The sequence below is a fragment of the Cheilinus undulatus genome, linkage group 15, assembly GCF_018320785.1.
Source record: "Cheilinus undulatus linkage group 15, ASM1832078v1, whole genome shotgun sequence".
NCBI lineage: Eukaryota > Metazoa > Chordata > Actinopteri > Labriformes > Labridae > Cheilinus > Cheilinus undulatus.
Window position 1 is genome coordinate 7,181,176 of NC_054879.1, and position 22,773 is coordinate 7,203,948.

The following is a 22,773-nucleotide window of genomic DNA, read 5'->3' on the forward strand; positions in this document are numbered from 1 at the left end:
AGACAGATTTATTGTGAAGTAAATCACTTTACTACAGCGTTTTTGTGTTTCCTGCAGTCTTGTGTAGATGCTGTTGTCTGCAGAATGCACTCTTTTTATCTTGGTTTCCTTCATATTCTGAATTTTGTCACGCTGACTTCCCTCCGTAGAAGTAAGTTTTGCTTTAGCCCCATCCTACATCAGTAATGACAAAACATAGCACAGACTCCAACTTCTTCAGTTCTTCCAGCTCAACTTTTGTAGGCATGCATGTATTTCAACACCAATATGGTAGAGAAGTGAGCCTTTGTGGGGGTTTTTTTTTGGGGGGGGTTATTCCTCCATCTTTGCGACTCTGCTGACTAGCCCATCTTTAAAAATCAATTTCATTTTGGGGGAGAATGGTTTTGGCATCTCTGGGTAGGTTTTGGCCCAAATTTCTGTTGGTATCTAGAAGGGTGTGTGGAGTGTGTCTAGAAGCTCCACTCCATTTGGCACTTTTCTGACTCCCCTGATGTGTGTTTCCCCTGATGTGTGGTTCGTGGTTTGCAGTCTAAAATAGATAATGCAGAAATAAAAACATAAAAAACACAAATTCTTATTGTAGTCAAACAAGCAATTATGAGATGAGTGAAATAGGAGAAAGACTCACTTCCACAACTGATGCTGCTGGTTTCTGCAGAATGCACTCATTTTCACTTGGTTTCCTTGTCAAATGTGTCACCCTTGCCAGATTGGTTCCCCCCCCAATAGGACCATTTTTGCTTCAGCCCCATCCTACATCAATAATGACAAAACAAATACACACACACACACACACACACACACATATATATTGTTTTTGGTTCATCTATTATATGATTTATATTAAAGTATTATATATATATTTCACAGTGGCTACAATTCAAATCACATTATGAAAGATGTTCTTTACAGAGGTTATATATGTCCCTGACTGGGCTGAAGCTTCCATTTGGCTCCTTGTGTTGAATGACTGGATCAATATATCAGGACAGGGAGAAAAGGCATAAAAATTGTATCCAGCATAAGAAAAAAAATGTTGTTTCTAAAATGTTCACACAAACACAGTGAATTGATTGCTTGATTAATTAATTCATATCAACTGAGTGACTGAATGAGTGACTGACAAGAAGTGATTTACATGTTTAGTCCTCCAAGCCCAAAGTGCAGATGATCACAGTGTGGTCTTTGCAGATACCTCTTCCACATCTGGAGCAGCTCCTGGAATGCTTGCTACAACTACGGCACCATGGCGCTGGCTGCAGCCTGGCCTGGGGGTTGGTCTTCATCAGAGGGTTGCCACGCCCTTACTTTCATCGTGGCAGCACGATGTGAGGGGAGAATGTGATCTCAGTCAGCAGGTGTGTGCCCAGTTCCTCTAGGGAGAGCCTCCTGTGGAACTTTTTCCCTGGTTCCAGGACGGCTCTATCCCCAGCCAAAGCTATCCAATATGTTGGCGAACAGCACCATGGCTCAACGCCTCGTCATCTGCTGGTAGATATAGGTTCCAACAGGCTGCAAAAAGAAAGTAAGAAAGAAAAAAATAAATCAGTCCTATACATTTTTTTCACATCATATATCATTCATTCTTTAAGCACAAAATGTGTATCAGGCATGCACTACAAATTAAAAAATAAATAAGTCAAGAATAAATAACAGGGATGTCCTGATCCCGATCACATCTATCGGATCAGGGCCGATACTAAGCATTTTTAATTGATCGGCAATCAGCAATTTGATCTGACCAGCCCAGCCGATCATTTACTTCAGTTGCCGTAAATGGAGCACAATTCACGACAGGCCGTAAACGCACCAATAACAAAACAGCAGTAGCAGTATTAGCTTTCCTGTGTTTAAAATGTCAGCAGTGTGGAAATACTTCAAACTTGAGAGTGAAAACAGGCCAACGGCCAGTTGCAGCATCTGTAACACAACCGTTTGACGAGGTGGTGGCAGCAGAGCTGCATTTAACACTACAAATTTGATTTGCCATCTCCGATCAAAACATGCAGCGGAATACGTGGACTTCACAAAAGCAACAGCGAAGGCAGCTACGCCGAAGCAACACACTCTGGACTTTACATGGAAAGACAAGTACCCTTGAGAGAGCGATAAGGCAAAAAAGATAACAGAAAAGGTGGTCGAATTCATCGCGTTGGACAAGCAGCTCATCTCCGTGGTGGAGAATTCGTGTTTATGTCATCTTCTTGAGCTTTTAGATCCACGCTATGCCCTGCCATCTCGACATTACATTACTGACACTGCTTTACCGGAGTTGTACAACAAGGTGCGTGATAGCATACTAGAGAAAAGCAACTTCACTGCAGTTAGCTTCACTACAGACATTTGGAGCTCAGATGTTTGCCCCATGTCACTGCTGAGTCTCACTCAAGCGGCAATCTCCGGTCCTGAAAAAAGAAGCCAATGCGGAAGTGCAAAAATTTCTATACCACGAGTGTCCTCCTGAGGCTGGCTGCAGGAACACCAGAGGTCCCGTCTGCACACATATTAAACAGTAGGTTTTGACACACAAACTGGTTTACAGCGGCTTCAAAACACCAAATGTGTCTCATTAGCAAGTGTCTTAATGTGCTCCCACTGTACAGGGGGTGTGAATTTTTTTTGTACCACGATCATTTGGATTATATTTAGGATGAAAGCTGATTGGCTCATCTCATCTGATTGACAGATAGCTCGGCCGGCAGAGGCTCCATTTCTGTCAACCAGAATACTAGCTAGCAGGCGGACAAGAAGTCGCGCTTAGTGGGCAGGCTGTTAGGTTGATCCAAAGTTCGGTTTAGACCACGATTTCCATATGGAAGCGTCCACAGATTGGCTTCAAAAGCTGTTTGAGTCCACTTACTGTAAGCAGACGACTGACGTCACACAGGGTTTGTCCAATTCTTTCTGCAGTCTATGGTCTCACTGCACACTGGATTGAGTCCTCCACCTTCAAGTTTCGTGGGTCTCATGCAGCAGAGCATGTAAAGCAGGCCATAGAGGAGATGCTGAGTACATGGGGAATAAACAAGCAACAAGTTCACATTATTCTGCGTGTCAATGCAAAGAATATGAAAAAGACGATGGATGAGCTGGGGGTGCCAAGTCTGGGCTGCACACATACACTCCAGTTAGCTGTACACGAGGGTCTGCTATCACAACGGAGTATTACAGACAAACTGGCCAACGCAAGAAAGATTGTAGGCCATTTTAAGCACCTACAGTAGGCCTACTCAAGACTGGACGACATTCAGACTGAGATGAATACACCAGTCAGGCGCCTTCAGCAGGATGTGCAAGTAAGATGGAACAGCACACTGTATATGATACAGAGTCTCCTGGACCAAAAGCATGCTCTTAGCGCCTATGCTGCAGAATATAACCTCCCAGCTACACTGACAGCAAACCATTGGGCGCTGATAGAGAAGGCTGAGATTTTATCTCCATTTGAAGAGCTGACACGGTCTGTGAGCTCTGAAACTGCAACTACAGCTGACGTGATCCCTGCCCTTACAGCCCTGAAACGTGTTCTCTCAAGAGAGCAGACCACTGACCAGGGGATCAAGACAATGAAGACCACTCTGCTAGAGGCAGTGGAATGACGCTTCAGCCAGGATGTACATTTTGCATGCTATGATTTTACTATTTTGTTTCACATTTGATCAAACACGATAATTTATGACTCAAATCTGAGCAGTATTTAAACCAATTGCATTTTTATTTTATATAACGTTTACTTCTGTTAATGATAAGGAAACCTATTTAAGTACACATCTTCATCTATTTCTTTAGATACTTCACAAGTTCTGAAAAACCTTGGGCCTGCTAAGGATGCTGTCATTAAAGAGGTGGAAAAGATGAAGGTGAGAGCAGCTGCCAGCGTTGTGTCAGAGGATCGAGAGCTTTTGACCACTTTAAGTGGATTTTGATTGTCTACACACCAAACACCACTAAGTGAATATGTACATTTATTTTTTGACAAATAAAGGAAACAGAGCTTTACACCATTCTGAGCAGAAAAATGATTTATGTTTTTTACAACAATATTGGCTGTACTGAGTTAAATAGAATAAGTTTGAGATATCTAGTAGTAGCAATTGAAACTCTAATCTAGGTAATTATGAGTATTGGATCGGGACTCGGTATCGGCCGATATTCAATATTAAAACATCGGATCCTAAAATGCTGATCGGGGCAACCCTAATAAATACCCTATCCAAGTTGTCCACAGCTCCCTTGCACTGGTTGTAATCCAATACAATTTTGGGCTTCTTGTGCTCTGCCTCCAAGACTGAGGCCTCCTGGTGTTTTAAGCTGAGCAGAATGATGTTCTTACCCCACTCCAGGATATGGCTGACAGCCATGGTGAAGGTGGAGCAGGAGGATAGTCGCTGTCGTTCCGGGGATAACTCCAGCCTGTTGTGTCAGATGGTCCCAGCCTAGGCCGTCTTTCTCCCCCTCAGTGACTCCATCGTCAGCTCATAAGAAGTAAACAAATGGTTGGTGACTGTGTGTGTGCACAGAGCCCCTCTCTCAGGTCCATCACCAGCTGCTTGCCCTGCTGCTTCTCTGGTGGAGTGGGAGGGGGGAGCTTGGCACAAATTTGACTGCATGTTCCAGGCGTACGCTGTGGAGACGTCCCAGAGGGCCCAAAGCTTCAGACCGTGTTTAGCAGGTTTGCCTAGAATAGTATAGTATAGCTGCCTAGTGGCTCCAGACATCCCGGATGGCAGCCAGCCTGTCGGGGTTACAGCTTGGTGTGCTGGTTGGGTGAGCCAGTCATCGCAGTGGATGGTGCAGGTTGAACTTCACCATTGTGGGACAGAAGATGAGTCATCCTGTGTGCTTGCCACAGGCTGCAGGTCGATTCAGCCTGTGAGTGGAACACACCGGCCAGATGAGGAGCCCGATGTAACTCCTGCTCTCAGTGATATTCACATCCCTCTAATCATAATGGACACGCTGCCCCTCCAGGTCTTCACGATGACCTGGATGATCTCATCCATGACAAAGAAATTTAAGACTGTCCCCCAGGTCAGCTATCCAGGAGATGGCATATCATGTGATACTGGGACAAGGGGTCCAAGTTGGCCAGTACCAGATCGTGTCCTCATAAGTTGGGAACCAGGGTATCCTACTCCTTCTTACCTCCAGGTAAGGGGCCCCTCCCCTCCTCTCTCTCCCTCCTCTGGTTTCTCCTCCATATCTATGTTGTAATCAGATACTCCACATCGTTCTCTGTATCTCAGTTTGAACTGACTTCATCTGAGCGGTCTTCCTCATCCCCCAGCCGTAGGCCTGTAGCTGCATCTGCTCATCTTGACCTGGTAGGATGAAATAAGAGCTGATCTGAAGGACACATACATATCTGTGTATCTGTGATAGCACCTGTGTAAACACAGCTGTACTTTAGCAGGCTTTTGTTTTGGGTCACTTTGTGGGTAAGCTTTGGACGCCCACAAGTTTATTTTTTATTCTTATTATTTGACTTAGGGCATGTGTGAACATGGGCCTGTTTGTATGTGGACCAACCAGTGTTGAAGGGCAGTACTTTTGGGTGCGGTGGAGTCATGAGGAAAGCAAGCAGGGACAATAGGCTGGTGCAATTATGGCGGAAGACATTAGTGTGGATGCTGCTAAAGCGTAAGTTTTATCGGAACTTGATGACATTTCCTCTTTAAAAGAACAACAAAGAACATCAGTGAGTTCTTTTCTTTTCAAAAACCACAAAAGTCGTGTACTGACATGTCTACAGTCGCCATGGTTCTCGCTATGCAGTTCTCTACTCCTTGGTAGCGGCTATGTCACATGTTTTGTTGCTCTGATTGGCCTGTGAAGATGTGACAGACAGAACGTTCATCCAGTCACCCTCAGGCTCTGCTTTTTCCCAAATGCCGTCTATGTAAGGTTTACCAGATGGATGTGTGAAATCCATCTAGCGTGCCTAGTTAAACTTTTGCAATAGTTCGTCCATTTTTAACACCTTTTTTTGCTGTTGTTTCCCCTACATTTGCCACTTCCTTCCACATTTGCCACTTTTTTTTTGCTTTAGCCCATTTTTGAAACTGTTGGTCCATTTTTGTCACTTTTTTGCAGCTGTTTTTCCAATATTTGCCACTTTTTATTGCTTTCTGCCTCCTTTATCTCTTCTATATGCCCATTTAAGCCATTTTTGTCTTCTTGTTGCACATTGTTATCATGTTTTTCCAATTTATGCCATTATTAGACAACCAATCCCACCCATTTATTCTATTCTCTCCCAAAAAGTTGTTAAAGTTTATTCTTCTTTATCCATCCTGACATTTGTACACATTGTAGCCTAGCATTGAAATCTAACATTACTTTCCTAATTATTTATTTCATTGTGCCTTTATGGGCGGCCTTGAAGGGAGCACACACGTTAAATAAATTGTTTTAATGGTTTTTATGAACTGGAATAAGTTACATTTCAGGTCAGAAGAAGTAACAATCTAGACCTTTGCATATGGAAATTTTGTTGAACTGGGCCTCTGAGAATTTTAATATGTGACCCTGCAATAGAAGAGCAGAACTCTAGTTCACATCATTATTCAAATAAAACTTTATTACACCAGGTGAGTTCATACAAAGAGTGACAACTGAAATAAAAATAGAGATGACATGTTGGGGAAAAGGGGAAGTGAGGTGACTCAGAGGAAGTACTGAACAAACTGGTCTTTCTTGAATGCAGCTGAAACATGCTACTGCCATGAGAGAGACTGTAGTAATGCAGACAAACAGGTTGACAATGTGTTTGTATTACAGAGGTGATGACCGACAAATATCTGAGGAGCTCTGTTGGCTGTGCTTTTAAACCTGAGACATTCTGCACAGAGACAGTCTGTGAGACGCTGGTTTATGCAAAGAAATGGGAATATACATGTACTTAAAATCACTAAACAGCCTCCGTTAACGTGCGGCTTAAGGATTGCCCAACACTTTTAGGGTAAGTGAGTTCCTTGTTCTAAATGGAGAGTAAAAAGCTGGCACTTTTAAAAGCATGGTTGGTGTGTTTTGAATTTAAAATTGTTAATCTGTTTTGAGACGGATGAGTTAAGGGATTTATTTCTCAAGGTTTTTCTAAATCAGAAGGACAGTCAGTAGTGCAGTCTTGTACTGTTGTCTTTTTTTTTATCATAATCACATCTTCAGTTATAAGTACTTCCCATATCTGTTTGTCAGAATTTGTACATGAATGTCAAACAAATATGGCATCAGCATCATCAATCACCCTCACCATCTATCATCACCAATAGCATAATTGCCTAAGTCATTTTTTTGGCCAAACTGTGATTTCTGCCTAACTTTACTCTCCCATCACTGCTGCATCATCCTGCCTTATTGCCTTTGTCCTCAGCTTATCAGAACACTTGTTACAGTCCAAAATCACTAGCTGCCCAAGTCATCTCTTAGACTTAGGCATTTTTGACGCTACATTCAAAGATGGCAGATCGCATGAGAAAGAGGGCTCTGCTGACCACAAGTGAAGCATTATCTCTTCTCTTTGATTCATCTGGTAAACTAATTTATTTCTTCAACATTCAAGACAGTAAATGTACTTTCTGTCAATCATTGGGGTTAGAAACTGTGTGTTTAAATTTTAATCACATTTCTGCAACAAGGTGTGATGAAGTAGTGTAGGAGCTAGCTATCGCTAGCAAAATCTTACCAATAATATTTGTGTCATTTCTGGTCAAAACAAATCTCTTTACACTTAAAATGAGACATATCACCTAAAAAAAATGTAACTTTTTTGGACATTTTTTACTAGTTTCAAACAAATTGTCAAGTGAATATTTGCTTTTTATTTTAAGGGTAAAGAGATTTGTTTTGAATAGAAATGAGAGAAGTATTCTTGGTAAGTTTTGAGTTTTTGCAGAACACCTGTTCATTCAACATTTTGTTACTGTGTTAAAACACTCAGCAGAACGTTGTTTTCTTGTGCTTCAGGGTCAGGAAATGAACTTGATACCAATTTAGAGAAGGACTTAGAGAAGGATTTAGATGACAGTAGGCCTGAGAAAGAAGAAACATGACCGGGGCTGTCACTAGGACCACCCTTCAGTGGCTTAGCCCCAAGGGTTGCAGGTAATGCTTGTCATATAGCACGTACCAAATTTTTTTCTCCACAACTTAAAATGCTCAATTAATTAATTAATTATTAGTTGTAGATCATTTATCAGGACCGATGATCCAGCTCACTCTCTTTTCCTTAGAAGAATGTCCTTTCAGCCTTTAGGAAGTCTTCCTTTTTTTTCTAATAACAGCCCGAGTGAGTTGGTATTATGTGCTGGAGTGATTTCATGGAAAAGATGTAAAATATGTAGTTTCAAAACTCCTCTCTTTCTTCTTTCAGGCTGTGCATGCTCGCCAAATCAAACTTATTTGGTTTATTTCTGCCTGCCACTGATATTTCTCTGTGTCTGAAGACAGTCTATACCAGTGGTCCTCAGCCTTAATCTACCCAAGAGCCATATTGTCGTAAAATACTTAAGAGTGAGCCACATTCCAAAACCAGGGATGTAAGAGGATCCATAGATATAAAATGAAACAGTGAACTGTTGGATTATTCTGTAATTAAGTGAGTGAAAATCTTTATAGTTTTAGAGGAAAAGAATATGTTACTAATAATGAGCATATATATATATATATATATTTTTTTTTTTTTGTTTTTTGTTTTTTTTTTTTTGTTTTATTTATGCAAGTCCCACCTGGTCTAATGGCATGTTAAAAGTAGTAGTTTGGGCTCTGAGATGCTTTTCAAAGAGCTGGTGAATTAAGGTTGGCTATTTGGGTATTTATTTACTTAAGTTCTGTTGCTCTGTTGAGCTTAAAATAGATGTTTTCTATTTTTTTTCCCAACTAATTATTAATGCTTTTAGCTAAAGGAGGAGGGGTCTCATATTGGTCTTTGCCCTGGACCTCAAAATGACTAAAACCGGCCCTGCCTCACACCTGCAGCTCTCATAGACACATTGTTCCACCTGTCCTCATTCAGTAGCTTTGGTTCCCTGTTTCTGCTCTTTTGACAGTTTTTATTATCAGCTGTACATTAAAGATCAAGTAAAACACTCATGTTTGGACAAGTTTCGCTAGATATTACATCATCTCAACATGTGATCCGTGTGTGTGAGGGTCACTGACGACGCATATTGCAATGATCAGTTGCGATACTTGGGAGAGCATGTATGGGAGAGCATGGGCAGGAAGCAACTGAAAAAACATGTTGAAATGAGGGCATTAAAGCTTCAGTTTGAAAACAAGACAGCACACCTCAATGATTGAGCTTACTGAAGACACGCACCACCAGCAGACTTCCTCGTCTCTCTTACGCATATTCCTCTGTCGCACGCACCCAACAATAATGATACACGGATTAAAAGGAAATAAAGGTTTAATGTAGACTTGGCACTAAGCCACATGTGGCTGGAGAGCCATGGGGATATGTTTAGGAAAGTAAAACAACTTTGGTTATGTTATGTTTGTATTTATATGTAAGAGAAAAATTGCCTAGGTCAGTGGCATATCCTGCCTGAGTCACTTTTCTTTGTTATGAAATCAGTGTTGTGTCTTTTTCTTTTTGAAAACTTGTTCACACATCTGGTTGAAATCACAGTTTAAATATCAGTTGAAAATACCAATGCGCTTGGTAAAAATAGTGTTTTTTCTCGTTTTCCGAAAATGTTCAAATATGACTTATGCAATTATGCTATTAGGCTGACGTTCCTGCATCTGTATGCCATGATCAGATTTATGGCAGGAATGCAGAATCAACATCAATCACTCTGCTGCCAAATTTCTCCATATCTCACTGTCTCATTCACATGCCTCTCCTCTGCACTTTAAATTGTGTTTTCTTCCAAACGTGCTTCATTTTATCTATCTCAGGCCAACCCACCAAAATCATGAGAAAACTGACAACTACTCGGTGGAGGACCGTGTTTGTACTCCTGGGAATCTGCATCCTCTGGTGTCTGGGTTTTCCATATTTCATCCTGGTGCGTATCTTTGTTTTCTTCTTACATGCAGCAAACAAAAATACAGTGTGTAAGATCTTAACTGTCTTAACATACACTAAAAGGAGGAGTATTTAGCCACACCTGTTCATTTTTAAATTCAGGTGTTTTAATCAGACCCGTTGCCACAGGTGTGTAAAATCAAACTCCTAGACCTGCAGTTTCCATTTGCATACATTTGAGAAACAAAATGTGTCATTCTGAAGATCTCTGTGACTACAAGAGTCACCTTTGCACTAAAATGGTTCATGTTCATATTCCAAAATCAACTGCAAGTGATATTATTAGAAAGTGGAAGCGTTTAGGAGCAACAGCAACTCGACCTGGAAGCCGAAGGCCATGTACAATCACAAAGCTGGGTCAGCAAATGCTGGGGCGTGGTGCAAACAGCACTCCGCTGCTTTTACTCATAGAACTGATGGCTCCCTGGGAGGAAACAGATGACAGGAAAAAGCTGAGATATGCAGATTTATGAGCAGAAGCTGAACAAAGGACAGATTGTTAGGACTCTTCCAGTAGAAGGGGGGTGTAGAGGGTTAGCAGCAAAATCAGCTGTTTGATGACCTAGAGAACTGATAGTGCAGGGACAGGATTTGTGAAAGACAATTTTGCTAAAGCTAAAGCTAAACTAAGCAGTGTGATGGGACAGAATTTACTGAGGAAGAAAAAAAAAAACAAAACAACAAATGAAGTCTTGGGAAAAAAGTGACGTTACCATTTATTAAACATCAAATACAATATGGCACAAAGTGCTGTAGGTGTGCATTAGACTTAAAAATATATGCTTTTGGCTTGTGAATATTTTCAGGGCAGTGATTTGCCAAGTGGCTCTGCGTATGACTGATATTTCCTATCAAGTGTGTCACTGCAGTCTGGCATTGTCTGCATATTGTTTATATCAGTCCATCACCTCTCCTTCCTAATCTCTCGACAAAAACGCCTCTCAATGTCAGATTTAAAGGCGCTGGAGCCTCCACAATTTCCAAAATGTCAGTTGCTTGGGTTTTTCCCGTTGACTCCCTCACCACGTGTAGCATCCACCATTTGTGCGCTGTTAGATCACGGCAGCAAGTGGAGGGCAAAAAATGATGGATACGCAAGGGCCAGTGGTAACTGTAGTTTGTAGTTTAAGAAGGATCAAGAGACTGTCAGACTGATTTTGTTATTCATAGATCTGCCTTTTGGTTCTCTGTTAAACTTTCTGCAGTTTTAAATGCCTGCTGAAGCAGCGCTCTGCCTGGTATTAGCCTTCGGCTTGGTCCTAACACTAGCAATCAATGCTAGCAGCTACTGTCGCTTCATACTAGCAGTCTTTATTAGAATGAAGAATCTTAAGTGACTAATAGGATCTGCTGTGTTCAAACTTGAGGATTCTTTCCACTTTTCAGGATGTTTGTGGTGCATGTTTTACAAACAATTTCATGTTAGCCTTCTTAAAAAAAAGAAAAAAAATGATAAGAAATTGACGAAAAAATAATTTTAAAAAAAGATGAAAAAATGTTGGAAAAAAAGAAGAAAAATTAGCTTAAAAAATACAAAGAAATTATTTTAAAAAATGATGAAAAAAAAAAACAAAAAATGACAAAAAACTTGATGAATATTTTTTTTTATAACAAAGAAAAGGAGACCAAAAATTGCAGAAAAAAAAACACTGAAGAAAAATGACAAAAAATGACAAGAACTGATGAAGAACAAAGATGAAAAAAATGACAGAAAAAGACAACGCATGGAATGTGTAGTCTTGTGAGAAAAACACCATCGCTGGATTATTGGTGGATTTTATCCTTTTATATTTTATTATCAGAATAATAAAAATATATAAATATATGCAATATCATCCAGTTATTTTATCGGTAATGGTCATTACTGTGCATCCCTAGTGATTTCAGTCAGACTTAATGCAGGTTAGTCATGGAAATGTTTTGGCCAATATCCAACAGAAGTTGCAGCCTTGCATGCTTCAAGCCATGAAACTAGCCTTGCATGCCCTCGCAATGTGACTAAAAGAAAGATTTGCATGTGTTAGCATGTAGACGGACCAGTTAGCCATGTTAACAGCAACACTTGTTTGTTGTCTGTTGGTCATATAAATGACCAAAATCAGACAGAAAAGAACAAGTGTGGCATTAGAAGTCTGACTTGGGCTAGTAAGCTGAAGAAACACCTCCCTGACAACTCAGATCCATCCAGTGGTTTGAGTTTTGATTCTCACAAATGTATGACTTCATGATGTCACAAATGTATGAACTTTACGAGCTTTAAGTTTTTGAGTCATAATTTCTAACTTTTACACTTGCATGTTTCAGTTTTTTAATCATCATTTTAAAAACTATCAACAAATGTTAATGTTATTTCTCAGAAATGAATGGATCCATTTTTTGGAGTCGCCCTAATACACCTTTTAGAGAAACCAAATACCCAGCTTTTGCCATTTGTCCACGTTTGTCAACACAGGACTGGGCCTTAGATTGGGATGGGCTTTCACTGAAGTTTTATGTCACAACCTTGTCACCATCTTTTTCTTTCTTTCTGATGATAAAAGCAAATTTTATGTGCTCAGTTTATTGACAGATCATTACCAGGTTTTTAATTTCTTTGTTGTACCGACTTATTTAAGAGCAATGCTGACCAGAGAGGCGTCGGTGAAAGGGACCTGAACATGCTGATGCCGGATGGCAGAGCTTCAATGGAGACAAGCAGGCATAAAGGTGAGAAGACAGCAGCAGTTATTGTTGAGGGAGTCAGCGGTCAAACAAATACCTTTTTGTCTTTTCTTTTCAGACACTAATCTTAGCAAGTGTCAGTCTTTCTCTCCACACAGCCTGCAGAAAATGATGCAAGTGTTGCATATGTGTTCTTTATCCTGGGCGGTTCTTGTAGATTTTCATAATGCACCTCTAATAAATAGCACACTGTTTACTTATTTTTATGTGCATATATTAAACTCTTGCAGGTTGTATGAGGGTATCTAAACACTGTGGAGGAGGCTCAGTAAATTGGTGACAGTTTAATGATATGTAAGCTGCTGTGAATTTGCTCAGTGCTCTAATAACACTAATCTGCTTTAAGGGTGTACTTTGTTTATCTTCTCTCCTCATAAACTTTGTTTACACCTCCTTTCTCACTCCTAGATATAATGAGAAGAGTTTACAAGTTTGTGGATGATCTCCTGAGCATCATTAAACCGTCTGATTTTGAGCAATGTGAGTGATCGCCCCTGGCATGATATTTTCTATGCTACAAATGCCACAGCTCTAACCTGACATTGTTTCAAAACTGGATTCAAACATGCATATTTAATGAAGTGGCACTCTGCTGAATTAGAATGTCCTTGTACAGTTTCATAGAGCTGTCAATGAAATTTGTGTGACATGGCTGATTGTTTTAAGAGGTGTTTTCAGATGAAAACAGAGGAATCATTTTAAAATTAAAATCCTCACCTTCTCTCAGTCTCTTCACCTCCTCCTCCAACCAAGAACTACAAGGACGAATTCAGTGCTATCCAGATAAAACTGGATGCAGAGAAAGAGAACGGCCGAGTAAGGGAGGAGATGATCAAGGAGCTTCGAGCTGACAAACTTCGACTACAGCAGGAAGTGGAGAAACTGGAGGAAATCCTGAGGCTGCAGGCACAGAAGGAGGAGAAGAAAGCTCAGCCGGCTAAATCTGGTAAAGTTTCTTTCTTTCTGTCTAAAATCCCAAACTTATTCACTACTCCCTTCATAGAGAGCTGTCTGTAGCCATCACAAGGAAAAATCAACTCTGTCATAAATCCTTTGCACATTTTTTAAACAAATTACAGAATTTTGCACAAATGCCTTCAAATATTAACTGCTCTGTGTTTTATATTAACTGGTTGTGACCCTCTTGTCTGTCCATCATGTGTAAGAGTAGTCAAACATCAGTTCCCACTCTTTAAAGCTTTGAACAACAAGGCATGATGGTAAATACTGCTGGGATAGTGGCAGAAATAAAGCTGCTGTCCAGCTACCATAACTTCATGGTCAGGAAGTTTAAAATTTGATTATTCTTTTAGTGGGAGGCGTTGGTCTGCAATCACTGTATCAAAGGAGGCATGCAGTAGTGGACTGTTCCCTCTGTTTAGCTGCAGAGCCTGTATCCGACACCACTCACACTGCTGCAGCTGAGGGGACACACTGTTGCAATCAAAACTGTGCAATCCCCAATCCAAACCAGGTTTGTTGTAAAAATGTACAGACTTTCTGCTTTTTGCAATGAACAAATCAAACAAAAGCAATTAAAATAGCTCAACACAACTAATGCAACTTGTAACTTCTTTCTCAAAATGATTCAGCTACCTCATGGCAAGCATCTTCAGTACTTAGAGCACCCTTTTGCTTCTATATCCTGCTGCAAATGAGATGCATAGCCAGACACCAGCTTCTGGCAGCATTCCTGTTAAATCTTAGCCCATTCCTCATGTGCAACGGTCTCTAGCTCAGTAATATTCTTGGGTCTTCAAATCCCACTAGAGATTTTCTGTGCGGTCCAAGTCCAGTGGCTGGGATGGGCATTGTAGAATCTTCCAGGACTTCTTCTGCAACCAAGCCTTGGTGGAATCTGAGGTATGCTTAGGATCATTGTCCTGTTGGACCGTTCAATGAAGCCCAAGCTTCAGTTTTCTCACAGACGGTATGACGTTCGCTTGAAGCATTAGTTTTGTTGAGCTATTTCAATTGCTTTTGTTTGATTTGTTCATTGGAAACAGCAGAAAGTCTGTGAATTTTCACAATAAAACAGACCTGCATTGGGGGTTGAATAATTGTGATTGCAACTGTAGGTTTAACAGATTGGACAAGTGTGTGCCTGTGTTAATTTTGGCAGCTATTTTTAATTTTAGTCTTTAAATAAAATGCATTTTAGTATTAGTCACATTTTAGTCATTTTCTATTCTTTTAGTTTTAGTCTAGTGTTAGTCAACGAAAGCTCAACGCATTTTAGTCTAGTTTTAGTCCATTAAATGTCCTCACATTTTAGTCTTTATTTTTAGTCCAAGCATTTATTTTCTAGCCTAAATCAGGTACCAAATCATGGTGGTGTGTTCTGTGCACCCTGCTTTCTACAGCTGAGAGGCAGAATAGCTACAGATTAATTGTTTTTTGACAGATTTACCCACAGTGGAGAAATATTATGGACGAAAACTAAACTTAGTTTTTGGCAGTTTTAGTCATCACAGATCTATTTTTGTTAGTCTTAGTCTAGTTTTGGTCATGGAAAAAAGTCTCTCGACGAACATTTTTAGTCATACTTTTAGTCACATACAGCCTACCCATTATGCTGTTGGTTCTAATGCAACTCAGTTCACCAATAAAGTGAGTCGAGAGTTCAGACTATACCCCTCTGTTCACAAACTCTCAGACTCTAAATAAATTAGAATATCATGAAAAAGTTTTCCCTTAATTTAATTTAAAAAGCGAAACTTCCACATATTCTCGATTCATCACACAAAAATGAAAAGACTTTTTATGTTTTAATTTTGATGATTATGGCAATCGCAAAGATTACTTATTTTTAGTTGGTGTTTATTTCAAAGCACCAATTAAAAAAGGATTTATGACACAGAAATGCTGACCTGGAAAATTTTGTTCATTTATGCACTCAGTTATTGGGTGAATCTCCTTTTGCAGGAATGCCTGCTTCTGTGATGTGGCATGGGGCTAATCAGTCCGTGGCACTGCTGAGGTGTTAAGCCCAGGTTGCTTTGATAGCAGCCTTCAGCTTGTCTGTGTTGCTGAGACTGGTGTCTCTCATCTTCCTCTTGGCAATACACCAGTTGGCTGGCTAATCAAGTGCTATAATACCAGGGTCAACAAACAGGTTTCTGGTAGTTTTGATTGACCTGTGAGCAGGTGCCAAGCCCTGCTGGAAAATGAAATCAGAATCTCCATAAAGCTTCCCTGTGATTGCAGTTTTGTGTTCCAAATTATCCTAATATTTTGAGATATTGGATTTCTGATTTTTGTGAGCTGTCGGCTTTAATCCCCATGATTAAAACAAAACTCCTCCAGAATTTGCTTCATTTTCTTGATAATGAATCTAGATTATGTGTAGGTTTAACCTTTTAGGATCAAATTACAGGGAAAAAACAAACTTTGAACCAGTGGAGACTGGTGTTTGGCTGCTCTGTATAATACTTGTATAATGAACAGGCCACATATATCTGTGCTTATTAGGATGTTAACTGAACAAGTTTCTTTCATTAAAACAACCCAGAAGTGTAGTCTAAACTTGAATAGAACAGCAAACCTATTAAAGTGTCATGTCTGAATTGTGCTCTGGCCCATAAAAACCAGTAGGATGGGCTCAGAGAGAAGGTTCAGGCTAGGATTTTTTTGGGCCGATCCAAGCTCTAATCCTGAATCTCCACTGGATAACACAAACTGGCAAATTTAAGCTCTAACTTGTGCTATACTTTGATGACCCAGTCACATTAAAACACAAAGCTGCCGAAACTTTGGTAGACTGTCACCCAGGCGGCTGTGTAAGGTGGAGAATTGGCCCCTAAAAACCAGTAAACATCACCAAAGGAAAATTCTGGAAAGTCTTGACTGTGTAATTGACTGAAATAGTCGCCCGGATGCTGTATCAGGGTTGAACGCACCCAAAACCTGCTGTTTATCTGTATGTTTTTGTTTTTCTGCTGTTGTCAGGTGATGTTAACATGCGTTGTTTTGAAGAGTTGGAAAACTTTAAAGCCCAGGCTGCAGTATTCAATAGTGGCACTGCTTTCTTTCTTCTTTTTTGTCCTCTACACTCTGGTCCCATGACTGAAGAAGAAGTTCAACAAGTTCAAACTCCAAAGATGCTCAAATATTTGCATCAGTACTGTGTGTGCATTTGGTCTCTGTTTGCTGGCTGGGGAGGAGTTTTATGGTTGATCTTTAATCCATCCTTTGATGAGAGATCAACATAGTCACCATTCATGTGTCCATGTTCCTGTTGGCATTCATACACATCCTGGGATATCTGATCACAGCAAGAGGGCTCATGCAAAGGAGCCAGGGTGCATGCAAATGCTGGGTGTACAGTGGGCTTTAGTTTGCTTATTCAAAGGATTTGAAATGTTGTCATGAAAGAAAATGCATTAATGCTTCTGTCTTCTAAAATTTTCAAACACTTCCTGGAACTATCTGATCACCATTCAACAGACTTCTTTTCAAGGCTTTCAAGAGAATAGTGAAGAGAACAACATGGTCACGCATTAAGAAAGGGGTAGATTTTTTTTTAGTCATTATTTTTCATACTTAAGGATCACAAGGTTGTGTTAAAACATTTGAAGACTTTTCATGAAAAAAAATTCTTTATCATTTACTATTAAAGTAGTGTTTGATGCCTGTGTATAAATATCCACCCCCTTTACAGTGACTGTCTGTGTCTGGAAGGTCCAGTCACTAGCTACTCAGTATTCCTGGCTACCATTACACCACAAAGACAAAAGAACACCCCAAGCAACCCAGAGGAAAGGTTATTGAAAAGTCTAAGTCAGGGCATAGATACAAAAAAAACTTCCAAGGCACTGCACATCAAAGCTTGATGGGAGCGAGGCAAAGAGCTGTTAAAAACATTAAATCTTGACGAGAGCTCACCAAAAGGCTCATGGGAGACTCCATGGTCAAGTGGAGGAAAGTTTTTGGTCTTATGAGACTAAAATAATGCTTTCTGGCTACCAGACAAGATGCTAAACACTACACATGACCACAAACACACCATCCCCACTGTGAAGCACAGTGGTGGCAGCATCATGCTGTGGGGATGCTTCTCAGCAGCTGGACCTGGTAGGCTTGTAAAGGTAGAGGGTAGAATAAATGTGGAAAAATATAGGACAATCTTATTCAGTCTACAAGAGACTTTGGCTTGGGAGAAGATTTATTTTACAGCAAGAGCAATGAGCTGAAGCATAAAGCGAAAGCTACACAGAAATGGTGTAAAGACAACGAGGGAAATGATGTCAATGTGAACGATCCCTGTGCAAACTGGCGCAGCTTGAGCAGCTTTGCAAAGAAGAATGGAGTAAAATTGTGAGTGTCCAGATGTGCAAGCCTGACTGAGACCTATCCACACAGACTCAGTGCTGTGATTGCAGCCAAAGGTGACTCTACTAAACACTGGTTTGAAGAGGATGGATATTTATGCAGTCACTTATTTCACACCACATATTTTTATTCAAGTGACATTACGTAAAACCTATTTTCACTTTGACATTAAAAAGGTAAAACATCCAAGGGGGTGAATACTTTTTAAAGGTGCTGTACTTCAGGCAGAATTCAGAAGAAAATCAAGTCAATTTAGGGAATGATTTTATTTTAGTTTTTAAGGACTTATATCTATGGCTAAATCAATTACTTTTCATTGTTTATAGATTTCAAAGAAAACAGCATATAAGCATTACCAATATGACTGTTGCTGTTTTTGTGTCATTAGATGATCAGAGCTTAGAGGATAAAAATTGCCCACTCCCACCATTGGATGGATTTCCAAATTGTCTTGGCAAATTGAAGGTAATGAAGTTTTAGTAGTTATTTTTAAGGTTAACGTTCATATACATGACTTCGGTATAAGTGATTAGAAAAATCATAATGTGTAATGTCAAACTAATTGTTGATCCCTGCATTATCTGACTTCTGTGCTGACTTTGAGATACTTTCTGATCTTGTTTGTGAACATTTTTTATGTCCTGACTTGTTTCTCCAGTGGATGAAGACAAGCTGGAAAACTGACCCGTGTTATGCCAGCTATGGAGTTAATGGGACCCTTTGCTCTTTCCTCATCTACCTGAGCGAGGTACCACTTTGCCTCTACAAGCTCTCATATCACCACCATTACTACATGCAAGGGGGGATAAAGGGGAGAGCTTTCTAGGGCCCAGCCAAATAGGGGCTCATGAAAGTTCTTCCCTTAAAATCATGGTCCATTGTAGACTTAATCTGTTATAACTATATTTTATATTTAACCTGAATAATAATCACTCTTATCAGAGCAAAAACTTATTTTAAAGATATTTGTTTATTTATGCTGTAGTACAGTCTGGCCTTTTCAAAATGAAAACCCCTTTTCATAAAACAGAATTACTTTTATTGGCAATGTTAGCACTGTGAATGATAACGTTGAATTCAACTATTTGGAAAGTAATGTCAGTTTCAGCTAAGCATGATGTGCGCAAACACATTAAAGAATAAAGAAGAAGGAGCAGCAATAACTTCAAGGGAAAATAATTAATTGATTGGCAAAAATTGATTAAAAAGTGGCAAAAATGGGTTACAAGTAGCAAAAACAGGCAGGAAAAAAAGATGAGAAGCAGATACAGATGGCTGAAAAATGGGTTAAAAGTTGCAAAAATTGGCAAGAAAAACAAAAGGGGTGAAATTGGTGAAAAAAAGAGGGAAAATGGGTAAGAGTGGCAATAAAGGGTCAAAATGGGCTAAAAGAGACACAAATAAGATAGCCACAGGAATGTGCTGTGAAAGTGTGTGTGTTGGGGGGGGGGGGTGAAAAACAGTTAAAAAGTCACAGAAATTGACATAAAGTGGCGAAAATTGATTAAATGGGTTGCTGAGGCAAAGAGAGGCAAAAAAAAATGGTAAAGTGAAAAAATGGGATAACAGCAGGAAAAGTGTGCTAATTGTAAAAATGGTTTGGAGTCTTGAAATTGGTAATAAATTAAAAAAAAGTGCAAAAAAATTGATACAAAAGTGCCAAAAATGGGTAAAACAGTGATCAAAACGGTTAAGGAGACATAAATAAGTTGAACATCAGAACCCAATTATAGCTTGACACACTTTTGAGTTTAAAAATGAATTAACTGTTAGCCAGGATGCTCTCACCAATGCTACTGGTCCAACACACATGCACTGATGTCATCAGTAAATCTTAACTGGAGAGGCCCATTCTCTGGGTTTTCAGGGGCCCGGCCGATCCTGTGGGCAGGCTTGACTTCATGCCCCAGCAAAGACTTCTTGTTTGAAATGAACAGGAATGGAAGTGTTTTTGCTGCTATAACAGCTTTTTTCTCTTTCTTTCTCTCTGTGTCGTGTTAAGATAGAGTCCTGGTGTCCTCTACTCCAAGGCCGCGTCAAACCAGCAGCTCCTGAGAAAAACCCTCAGGTAAACACTTAGTGAAATTATACAGATGAATGTTTATTTGGAGGTATGTGCCCAGCCCCAACCTTGTTTTTTATAAAAACCTGATGTAGTAGAACTTTTTAGGCATTCTACACAGTGAGCGCTGAAAAAGGCCCTCAGCTGTCTCTGAAACTCTCAGCTCTCTCAGTCACAGACAGTTTAACTTTTGGAACAACGCCACAGGTTGCCACCAATCCATCTTACTACGTAAGACCAAGGTTTGGATCTTTCTTCATTCTCAGGGTAACAGATAGACTGTGGGTACACTCAGTACACCTTCACTGTTATCCATCTCCTGCAGTAGCAGCCAGTTTCACTGTGCCCGCTCTTTAAACAGCAGTGGCAGAGGAGAAACTGATCTGATTGGTCTTTTTAAGGGTAAAGTTCCCAGGTCTACAGCAGCATCCTAATGCTAGGAAAGGGTTAATTAGCAGTGTGTTAATTTTCAATGTTTTCTGGTCAGTAGTGCCTAATCCTGGTAGACCGGTTTTACAGGTTTACTTTCTGTTCTTGGAACAGAAGAATAGCACATCTAAGATCCTTATTGTTTTACATGTTTTTGTTGTTTGTTGAGCTCACATAATTGCAGACCATTGTTATATGAGTTTCATCACTACACCAGGGTTTCTGCTAGACTTTTTTGTGTGTTGCCTTTAACCAGGAATCCCTCATCGAGTTTTTGAAATTTCTTTTCGAGAGTGTGCTGGCCAAAATTTCCCCGTGTAGTTTTAGTCGCTGGTACGTCCCCCGGAGACAGATTTTGTTTGACATCATGTGTGTTGATCTCATTGGACTAATTAGCCATGTGCTTGCTGCCTGACGTAAATAAACAACCCCAGCGCTGCATGAAAAACAAGTGTAGTGAATTGACTTTCAGTTCATATTAAAGAATTCTTTTGACATATCTTCCAGGTAACACGATATGTGCTCACTATTTACTCATTTGAGTATTGACATATATTTCAGTCAGACATTTTGACTGTTAATTTTTTTATCTGCCAGATTTCTGACTGTGAAACAGGTCAAAAACTGGCAAATGCTGGTTAACGGAAACTCAGGTCTACACAATGCAAGACCAAACAGTTCAACTTACCTTGGAAATTTGAAATAGCTTTTTAGCTCTATTTTTCAGAGATAAATTAGCAGATTTTTTTGTTCCGAGTAAGCTCAATCACCGAAGTATTTTTCATCATTGTAGGCAAATTATATGATAATCATTCCTTACTTGACCCGCAGAGTTTTCCCAGCATACCCTTGGGCATTATGTTTTTGGACTAAGAGTTGAAGGAAACTGTTTGAATGTGTTCTGGTGTTGCTTGTTATGCAGTTATCACTGTTAAAATTATTTTGCACATTTTTCTGCACCATGAATGAAGTTACCCACTCGCTCAGTGAGGCCAAACCTGTGTGGAACAAGTAGCATCCTATGCAGGGTGCGATTGGTGTGTGGCACGGTTGAGATGTTTCCCCTTTTGCCTCTGAAATCCCCCTTCTGAAGAAGTGATTATGCTCCCATACCTGACCTGGTGAAACGGGCCACAGTCACAAAGCTTTAATGCACTGATGCTAAAAGTGCTAGAACTGTTGAGAAAAGGTTACAGAGAGTAACAAAAATCCCTAAGTGTTATTAGAGAAACCTGATGTTTGCTTGATTTCCAGGTTGCCTCTGAAGATGCAGTGGTACGGGACAGTCTTCTTGGTCTTTATCCAGCTCTGGAAAGCAGGACTCAGTACCGATGGATTCACCAACGGATTCGTAGTATGGAGAAGATCTGGGTTGAGGCTGGGCGCTCCCTTTCAGCCAAATACAACCTAACAGGGCGGAAAGCTAAACAGGTAATGTAAATCTCACTATTGTTTTTAACTGGAACAGTTAACACTACACCTGTGAAAAAATGCTGCTTTGCTTCCTTAGAAATACTGTTTTTGTCAGTGGGCGTCAGGATTGATTGCAGTTAATGAAGATTACATATAATAAGACTGTAGCGATGATTTTAACCATGCTGTTTTTGTCATGAAGATGTGAGCAGTATTACTATGAGACATGAAGATTGGACTGTAGAGTTAGACTTGTGTGCTTTAAGAGCCGGCTGCCTACCACAAAAGCAAAACAAAACATAAAAAAAAACACATAGTAAACCGCATAAATTCTATCAATCAATGCATTTTCTTTATTCAAACCACAAAGTAACATGTTTCTCTGAGCTTGTTTGATTTTAGACAAGATTAGGGGTTGAGGGGTAAGAGGAAGGTCGAGCCTCTATTATATGAGAAGGGTACTGAGGTTTGTTTGTATTGCAGATGAGTCCTCAGATGCAGCCCTTATAAAATGCATGAAAGGCTTTTGATGGAACTTTGGGCTTGTGTCCACAGCTGTTGTAATGTGTGCATACAGTACTTATTTCCAACGCAAAACTCATGTGGTATAAGTGCTCATTGTCCTAAATGCCAAATGTGTTTTGCTGCTCTCTTAGTTGAAAAAAGTTGAACTTTTGAAACAGCACTGCATTCATCATTTTTACTTCTCCATCACTGACCGGTCAAAATGAGGGTTGGGATGTCTGATATCAACAACAGTGTCATTTCAAGAGACCAATCT

At 40.0% G+C, this 22,773-nt stretch overlaps 1 pseudogene; it reads left to right on the forward strand.

Annotated features, from left to right (window-relative positions):
- The first annotated feature begins 13,170 nt into the window (after positions 1-13,170).
- The window catches only part of LOC121522591, a 34,651-nt pseudogene continuing 25,048 nt past the window's right edge, over positions 13,171-22,773 (forward strand).